Source organism: Theropithecus gelada, chromosome 16, assembly GCF_003255815.1.
Source record: "Theropithecus gelada isolate Dixy chromosome 16, Tgel_1.0, whole genome shotgun sequence".
NCBI lineage: Eukaryota > Metazoa > Chordata > Mammalia > Primates > Cercopithecidae > Theropithecus > Theropithecus gelada.
This window is the reverse complement of record NC_037684.1, coordinates 48,253,856-48,262,803: the sequence shown is the minus strand read 5'-3', so window position 1 is coordinate 48,262,803 and position 8,948 is coordinate 48,253,856.

Here is an 8,948-nt window from a genome sequence, read left to right as displayed (position 1 = left end):
GGCACATGCCTGTAGTCCTAGCTACTCGGGAGGCTGAGGCAGGAGAATCGCTTGAACCTGGGAGGTGGAAGTTGCAGTGAGCTGAGATTGTGCCTGGGCAATAGAGCAAGACTCCGTCTCGGAAAAAAAAATTGCTTGATAACCATGAAAGCTGAATAATGTAAGCTGTTGTAGGTTGTGTTTCCAGGCAGCTGATCCTGAGATGGAGATTAGCATGCAGGAAGTTGATTAGGGATATCAATCATATTGGATTAGAGAGGAAAAAAAAAGAAAGGAAGTTGACTAGGGAGTGCTCTCAGGATCAACACCTGCAGGAAAGCGAGGGAAGCAGGGTTGGTGGGGGAGAAGCTGGGTTAGGATATAGCCTCTGCAAAAGCCTCCTCTGATCCCTGAAGAACTTTGAATCTGGGGTGACCCTTCAAAGCTATTCCAAGTATCAGTGGGGGAGGGGGCCTTTATATCCCCCACCCTTACATATCAACCAGTCATTGAATGACGCAGGTCATCCCTAGGAGGCATGTGTGACCTTGGCCAAATACGTTCTTTTCAGCTGAGGCTAGTTTGCACAGAGGCCTGGCAGCTGGGACTGCCAGCCAGGGGTCCTCCCAGCAGCTAAGAGAACAGGTCCTTTCATTCTGAAAGAGCTGGTGATGCATCACAGCAGCCACTATACATGCATACCCTATAACCCAGCAGTTCTATTCCTATATATGTGCAACAGAAATATGCACATACCTTATCCCAAAGACAGGTACAAGAATATTCATAGTCACAGTATTCATAACAGCCCACACTAGAAACAATACAAATGTCCATCAACAGTTGAAGAAGAATATATGGCATGTTCATGTAATGGGATGTTATATAGTACAAATAAAATGATCTACTGTCATGGGCTTGGGTTAAAAAAAAAAAAAGTTGAGGGAAAGATGCCAGACACAAAGAGTAAATACCTGTATTTGTCTCTTATTGCTTCTGTAACAAATGACCCCAAATTTAATCGCTTGAAACAACACAAATTTATTATTTTACAATTCTGTAGAAGTCTGACAAGGATCACTGGCTAAAGTCAAAGCATTGGTAGAAGCTGTGTTCCTTGTGGAGGCTCCAGAGGAGTATCTGTTTCCTTGTCTTTTGTACCTTCTAGAGGCCATCCATATTCCTTGGCTCATGGCCTCTTTGTCCATCTTCAAAGTTAGCAATAGAAGGTGGAATCCTTTTCACATCCCATCACTTTTACCTTTTCCACCCCCCTCTTATAAAGGACTCTTGTGATTAAACTGGGCACACTGAATAATCCAGGACAATCTCCCTGTCTCAATGTCCTTAACTAAATCACATCTGCAAAGTCTCTTATGTTGGGTAAGGTAATGTATTCAGAGATTCTGGGGGTTAGGATGTGGATATCTTTGGTGGTTATGATTCTGTCACAGCACTGCACGACTCCATTTTATATAAAGTTCATGGCCGGGCAAGGTGGCTCACACATGTAATCCCAGCACTTTGGGAGGCTGAGGTGGGCGGATCACAAGGTCAGGAGATTGAGACCATCCTGGCTAACACGGTGAAACCCTGTCTCTACTAAAAAAATTAGCCGGCGTGGTGGCAGGTGCCTGTAGACCCAGCTACTTGGGAGGCTGAGGCAGGGGAATGGCATGAACCTGGGAGGTGGAGCTTGCAGTGAGCCGAAATTGCGCCACTGCACCCCAGCCTGGGCAACAGAGCGAGACTCTGTCTCGTAAATAAATAAATAAATAAATAAATAAAGTTCATGTGTCTGGAATCCCAGCTATTGGGAAAGGTGAAGCAAGAGGATCACTAGAGGCCAGGAGTTCGAGACCAGCCTGGTCAACATGGTGAAACCCCATCTCTACCCAAAATACAAAAATTAGCCGGGCCTAGTGGTGCACGCTTGTAATCCCAGCTACTCAGGAGCCTGAGGCAGGAGAATCATTTGAACCTGGGAGGCAGAGGTTGCAGTGAGCTGAGATGGCCCCACTGCACTCCAGCCTGGGCAACAGAGTGAGACTCTGTCTCAAAAATAACATAAAGTAAAACAAAATAAAATAAAATAAAATAACACACTATGGCTGGCCTAAACTCTTCCATGAGGAGGAAAATCACGTGTGCCTTCAAGGAGGAAATTCTTCAGCCTCCATGAGCTACAGGTCAACCAGCCCCAGATCCATTTCAAGCCTTTTCCTGTGATGTAGTCAAGCAGGGTAGAGAGCCGACCCAGGGGCGGCAAGTACAGACCACCTGACCTGACCTTGGTATCCCAGGACCTGGCACCTCACCTGAGTGTCAGGAAACCTATTTCGTGGTGTTCCTTGTCGCCGGCATCAAAACACGGCGCTGATGGCAAAGAGCCCTCGGTGGGCTCGATGGCCCCCAAGCCTTGGGCACTGTGTAGCCCTGGAGTTTTGTGACCCCGGCGGCCCCGGGCCCTTCCCTGCGTGCACCCCAGGCTCCCAGAGCTCCCTGGCACCTCCAGCCCAGGTCCTGGATGGGGGAGCGGGGCACAGGCAGGGGACCCCGGGAGCTCCTGGCCACCGCGCGAAGACGGCCAGGCCCTCCCCGCGAGCGCCGCTTCGGCGCGGGGCGGGGCTGGGGACCCCGATGCGACAGCCGATGGCACCGTCGCTGCTGCTCACCCCAAGCCTGCATCCCCCACCTCCATGCGCAGCCCGGCTCGGCCCAGCTCACAGGAAGTGACGGCGCGCGGGCTGCGCAGGCGGCTGAGGGACCGCACCGCCCCCAACCGCACAGCGGCGTTGCGGGAAGCGGAGGGCGTCGACCGACCTCGCGCGCGGCGCATCTCGGGTTAAGGTCAAAGGATCGGGCGACACCTGGAAACCTTCCTCGGGTCCCCACACCTCTGCAGGCGGCTCCTCCCTCCCTGTCCCCGGACACGGTCGCTCCAGCGCTGGGCGCACACTATACTGAATGATCTCGCCCCATCTGCCCCCTCCGCCAGTCTGAGGTCAGCGCCTGGCGGGGTAAGGCACTCAGGACATTGGAGTGAGTGAGGTCATCTGCTGCCCATCCCCGTCTCCCCCATGCACCGTCTGAGTTTGTTCCAGATAACGTGTGCTCTGAAGGGTACATTATTTCAGATTCTCACGGTCCTTCTGGTCGGGGAGTGCCTCCATATGTCTACCTCAGATCCCTGCAGTGTGAACCCTCCAGTCCTGTCATCGGTGGGGTGAACTTTAGGAGACTTGTGCTGATGATATCCAACCTTACTCCTCTGATATCTCCTGGGTTGGTTGGGAGGGTAGGATGAGTTCATGCACGCCCAGGCCTTAGATCAGCGCTGGGGTCTGCGGAGCACTAGTCAGTGACTATTAGGGTCTTATTATAGGTTTTCACCTCGAGGAACTATTCCTTGCCCCGCACTACCCCATCTCTGGCAGGGCTCCTAAGACAGGCTGGGGATGCCTGTGCAGGGACTTTACCTTCCTGGCTGGGGAGGCAGATGGAGCCTGCAGTCAAGGCTCAGTCTTGGGAGAAGAGACCTGGGGAGAAGCCTCAGGTACCTTTGCCCGCTGCGGGCCGCCTGGGCTCCGCCGCCTCTAGCACAGCCGCGTCACAGCATGGAGGCCCTCTGTGTAGGACCCTTCCGCTTCCTGGCAGACTGAGAACTCCTTGAGGGCAGGGACTCTGGCTGGCACATGGCGGGTCCCCCAATGAATGAAGAAACGTTCTAAGCGATTTTTCTTGGCCTTCTTTCTTCATCCTTCCTCCCAATGACCCCCTAACTAGACATGTCACAGCTTTCCTTATCCCTTTGCCCCAGGTCAGATCCACCTGCCCCGCCTGAAAAACTCCTAAAACTACTCAAAGATGAATCTGCCAGGCGCGGTGGCTCACGCCTGTAATCCCAGCACTTGGGGAGGCCGAGGAGGGTGGATCACGAGGTCAGGAGTTCGAGATCAGCCTGGCCAACATGGTGAAATCCCGTCTCTACTAAAAATACAAAAATTAGATGGGCATGGTGGTGAACGCCTGTAATCCCACCTACCTGGGAGGTTGAAGCAGGAGAATCGCCTGAACCCGGAAGGCAGAGGTTGCAGTGAGCCGAGATTGTGCCATTGCACTCCAGCCTGGGCGACAGACTCCATCTCAAAAAAAAAAAAAAAAAAAAAAAAAGATACATCTGAGAAACAGTTGGCCAAAATGTGTCATTCCTATTGACTAAAGTGGGCGATCAAGTGGCTCCTCCTCCTGTAATCACCCAAGCTGGAAGCCCAGGAGTTATTGTCATTCATTTATCCAATAAATATTTATGATGTGCTAGGCATGGTGCTGAGTGCTGAGGATACAGAGAACAAGATGGACTCAGTCATTGCTCACAGGAAGCTTGAATTTCAGTAGAAGAGACAGACATAAAACAATTAAAAAGGCAAAAATAGGCTGGGCGCAGTGGCTCATGCCTGTAATCCCAGCACTTTGGGAGGCCGAGGCGGGCAGATCACAAGGTCAGGAGATCGAAACCATCCTGGCTAACATGGTGAAACCCCGTCTCTACTAAAAATACAAAAAAAAAAATTAGCCAGGCTTGGTGGCGGGCGCCTGTAGTCCCAGTTACTCAGGATGCTGAAGCAAAAATATTTACAATAGTGTTAAGAACACAGGGGACCGAAGTAACAATGGTGGAGCTGGGAAATCTCTCAGGGAAAGAGACTTCTTTTTTTTTTTTTGAGGCGGAGTCTCACTCTGTCACCCAGGCTGGAGTGCAGTGGCACGATCTCGGCTCACTGTGACCTCTGCCTCTCACGTTCAAGTGATTCTCCTGCCTCAGCCTCCCAAGTAGCTGAATGATCTCACCCCAATCCAAGTAACTGGGATTACAGGCACCTGCCACCGTGACCGGCTAATTTTTGTATTTTTAGTGGAGATGGGTTTCACTGTCTTGGCCAGGCTGGTCTTGAACTACTGACCTCGTTATTCATCACCCCCCCCTCGGGCTCCCAGAGTGCTGGGATTACAGGTGTGAGCCACCGTGCCCGGCCGGAAAGAGACTTTTAAGATAAGACCCTGGATGATGAAAGGGGGACAGTCACATGAGGAGTGCGAGGAGGGATGTCCCAGGCAGAACGAACAACCTATACAAAGATCCTGGGCAGAAAGACATAGAGCAGTTGAGAAAAATGAAGGAAGACCCACGTGGGTGGAATCCAGGGACTGAAGGGAGGAGAAGCAGGCTCAGACCTTGCAGAGCCTTGGAGATTGCTCCTGACGCAGTGCTCAGAGGAGTCTTCATGGGGAAGTGTTATGAGCTGCATGTTCAAATTACTTGGGCTGCAGAGAGTATGTGGGAGAGGGGATGAGTGGAGGCTGCTACCGGAGGTGATGGGACCCTGGCAAATGTGAGGGTGGGGGAGATGAAGGGCAGTAGGAAGATACAATGTATATGTTTGATGGATCACACGGTAGGACTTGGTGATGGACTGGCCGGGGTTGAAGGGGTTGGTAGTAGGAAGAGAGGCATCAAGGGTGACATGGGGCCAGGTGTGGTGGCTCACGCCTGTAATACCAGAACTTTGGGAGGCTGAGGCAGGCAGATCACTTGAGGTCAGTAGTTTGAGACCAGCCTGGCCAACATGGCGAAACCCCGTCTCTACTAAAAATTAAAAAACTAGCGGGGTGTGGTGGTGCGCACCTGTAGTGCCAGCTATTTGGGAGGCTGAGGCAGGAGAAAGAATCACTTGAATCCAGGAGGCAGAGGTTGCAGTGAGCCGAGATTGCATTTGCGCTTCAGCTCAGGCAACAAGAGTGGAACTCTGTCTCAAAAAATAAATAAATAAATAAATACATAAATAAAAATAAAAATAATATAAAATATGGTACCAAATTCTCTGACACTCCTTCCATGGAGAGGTGGGGTAGAGGTCCTCTCCCTGGGAATCTGGTGACCTTGTGATTATTTTGACCAATAGAGTGTGCTACAAGTGACTTTCTATGTTACTTCCCTCCCAGGCTGGGTGCTGAACAGACACGCGACTTCCCCCTTGTTCTCTTGAACACCCTGTTTTCTTTTCTTTCCCTCTCTCTCTCTCTCTCTCTCTCTTGTTTTGTTTTTCTTGAGACAGGGCCTCGCTCTGTCACCCAGGTGCAGTGGTGGGATCATAGCTCACTGCATTCTCAACCTCTCAGGCTCAAGCGATCCTCCTGCCTCAGCCTTCGGAGTAGCTGAGACTACAGGTACTCACTACCACACCTGGCAAGTATTTTTTTTTCTTATTTTTTTTATAGAAATGGAGTCCTGTTATGTTGCCCAGGGTGGTCTCAAACTCCTAGGCTCAAGTGATCCTCCTGCCTTGGCCTTCCAAAGTGCTAGGATCACAGGTGTGAGCCACCGTGTCTCCCTCCTCTTTTCATATGCATCTTTTGGGTGTTCCCTTACAGAGCCCAGTGTCCTTACTGAGAGAGGTCCAAGCCATGTGGAGAGGTCACATGTTGATGTGTCTGTCTTCAGCCTCCCTGAGCCCAGCCTTTGGGTCCTACCAGCTCAGGCATCAGATATATGAGTAAAGCCACCTGGTGATTTCAGCCCCCCAGCTGTTCCAAGTTAACCCCAGCACCAGCCATTCTGGTCTTCGCAGCTGGGACCCCAGACATTGTGAAGCACAGACCAGTCACTGCAGCTGAGTACTGTCTGAATTACTGACCCATGGAATTTGTGAACATAATAAAATCGTTATAGTTTGACACCAAGTTTGGTGGAGAGGTTGTTATGCAGCAAAGGTACCTAGAACACATATGAGATAGAAAACCAAGTTCCAGCCGGGCACAGTGGCTCATGCCTGTGATCCCAGCACTTTGGGAGGCCGAGGCGGGTGGATCACAAGGTAAGGAGATTGAGACCATCCTGGCCAACATGGTGAAACCCCATCTCTACTAAAAATAGGTAAAGTAGCTGGGTGTGGTTGTGCACGCCTGTGGTCCCAGCTACTTGGAGGGCTGAGGCAGGAGAACCGCTTGAACCTAGGAAGTGGAGGTTGCAGTGAGCCGAGATCGCACCACTGCACTCCAGCCTGGCAACAGAGTGAGACTCTGTCTCAGAAAAAAAAAGAAAAAAAAAAAAGGAAAACCAAGTTCCAAGACTCCATCCCATCAATACCACCTGCCTGCTTCCTCTCCATCCACCTGTGACTGCTTTGGTTCAGCCCTCATTAGCTCTCACCTCCCAGCTGGATTCCCCAAGTTCAGGTCATTTCTCTCTCCTGCTGCAGCCAGGATGGCTTCATTAGGATCTAATGACATCTCATGACATTGCTCCCCTGCTTCTCAGGCTCTTTGTTGCCCATGGAATAAGATGAATGCCTCTTATCAGCATGTATGCAGCCCTTTATGGTCTGCTCCTGGTCCACGTCAAACTTATCTCCTGTCTCTCTACATTTCACTCAAACCCGGTGTCTGCCTTCCTCCCTTCCTCCCTCCCTCCCTCCTCTCTCTTTCTTTTTTTCATTTTTGAAAATATTATAATAGAGGCCAGGAGTGGTGGCTTATGCCCGTAATCCCATCACTTTGGGAGGCCAAGGTGGGCGGATCACCTGAGGTCAGGAGTTGGCGAAAAGCCTGACGAACAAGGTGAAACCCCAACTCTACTAAAAATACAAAAATTAGCCTGGTGTGGTGGTGTGTGTCGGTAATCCCAGTTACTCAGGAGGCTGAGGCTGGAGAATCACTTGAACCTGGGAGGCAGAGGTTGCAGTGAGCCAAGATCACGCCACTGCACTCCAGCCTGGATGACAGAGAGACTCTGTCTCAAAATTAAAATAAATAAATAAAATAAAACAAAATAAAAATATTATAATAGAGACAGGGTCTCACTATGTTGCCCTGGCTGGTCTCAAACTCCTGGCCTCAAGCAATCCTCTCACCTCGGCCTCCCAAAATTCTGGGATTACAGGCATGAGCCACTGTACCTGGTCTTATTTATTTATTTATTTAGAGACAGGGTCTCATTCTGTGGTCCAGGCTAGAGCATAGTGGCGTGATCGTGGATCCCCGCAGCCTTGAACACCTGGGCTCAAACCACCCCTGACCTCAGCCTCCCGAGTAGCTGGGCCTACATGTGCATGCCACCTTGCCCAGTTAATTATTTTATTTTATTTTTTGTAGAGACAAGGTCTCACTATGTTGCCCAGGCTGGCCTTGAATTCCTGGGCTCAAGCGATCCTCTCACCCCAGCCTTTGAGTAGCTGGGATTATAGGTGCGTGCCACCATGCCCGGCTCAACCAGGCGTTTCTGTTCCCTGGATGAGCCAGGTTCTCTTCACTTCCAGGCCTTCTTTCTGCCTGCTCCCCCTAATAACTGGATTCTGGACATTTTTTCATTCTTTCTTTATTTGTTAGACGGAGTCTCACTCTGTCGCCCAGGCTGGATTGCAGTGGCATGACCTCATCTCACTGCAACCTCCTCCTCCTGGGTTCAAGTGATTCTCCTGCGTCAGCCTCCCAAGTAGCATAGACTGCAGGCACATGTCACCATGTCCAGTTAATTTTTTTTTTTTTTTTGTATTTTTAGTAGAGATAAGGTTTCACTATGTTGGCTAGGTTGGTCTCGAACTCCTGACCTCCAGTGATTCGGCAGCCTCAGTCTCCCAAAGTCCTGAGATTACAGGTGTGAGCCACTGCGCCTGGCCTGGAAATTTTTTCTTTGCCCTTCAGACCTCTTTCCATCTTTTGCACTCTGCTCCATGCCCCAGCAGGCTGAGCTTCCGTGGGGTCCCTTGCTCTCTTGTTTTGCGTGGGTTTATCTGATGGGAAGCACCAGCAGGAATTTTGAGGGCAGTGGAGTAAAGGTGGGGTATTCCACAGCTCCGTCCCTTCCAGACCCTGGGAGGCCTCATCTCCTGCTGGGCCTCTTCTGCAGCAGCCTTTCTCCAGGTTCTGACAACTATTCCATCCCTCACCCCGTCAAGGCAAAGTTCCCCACT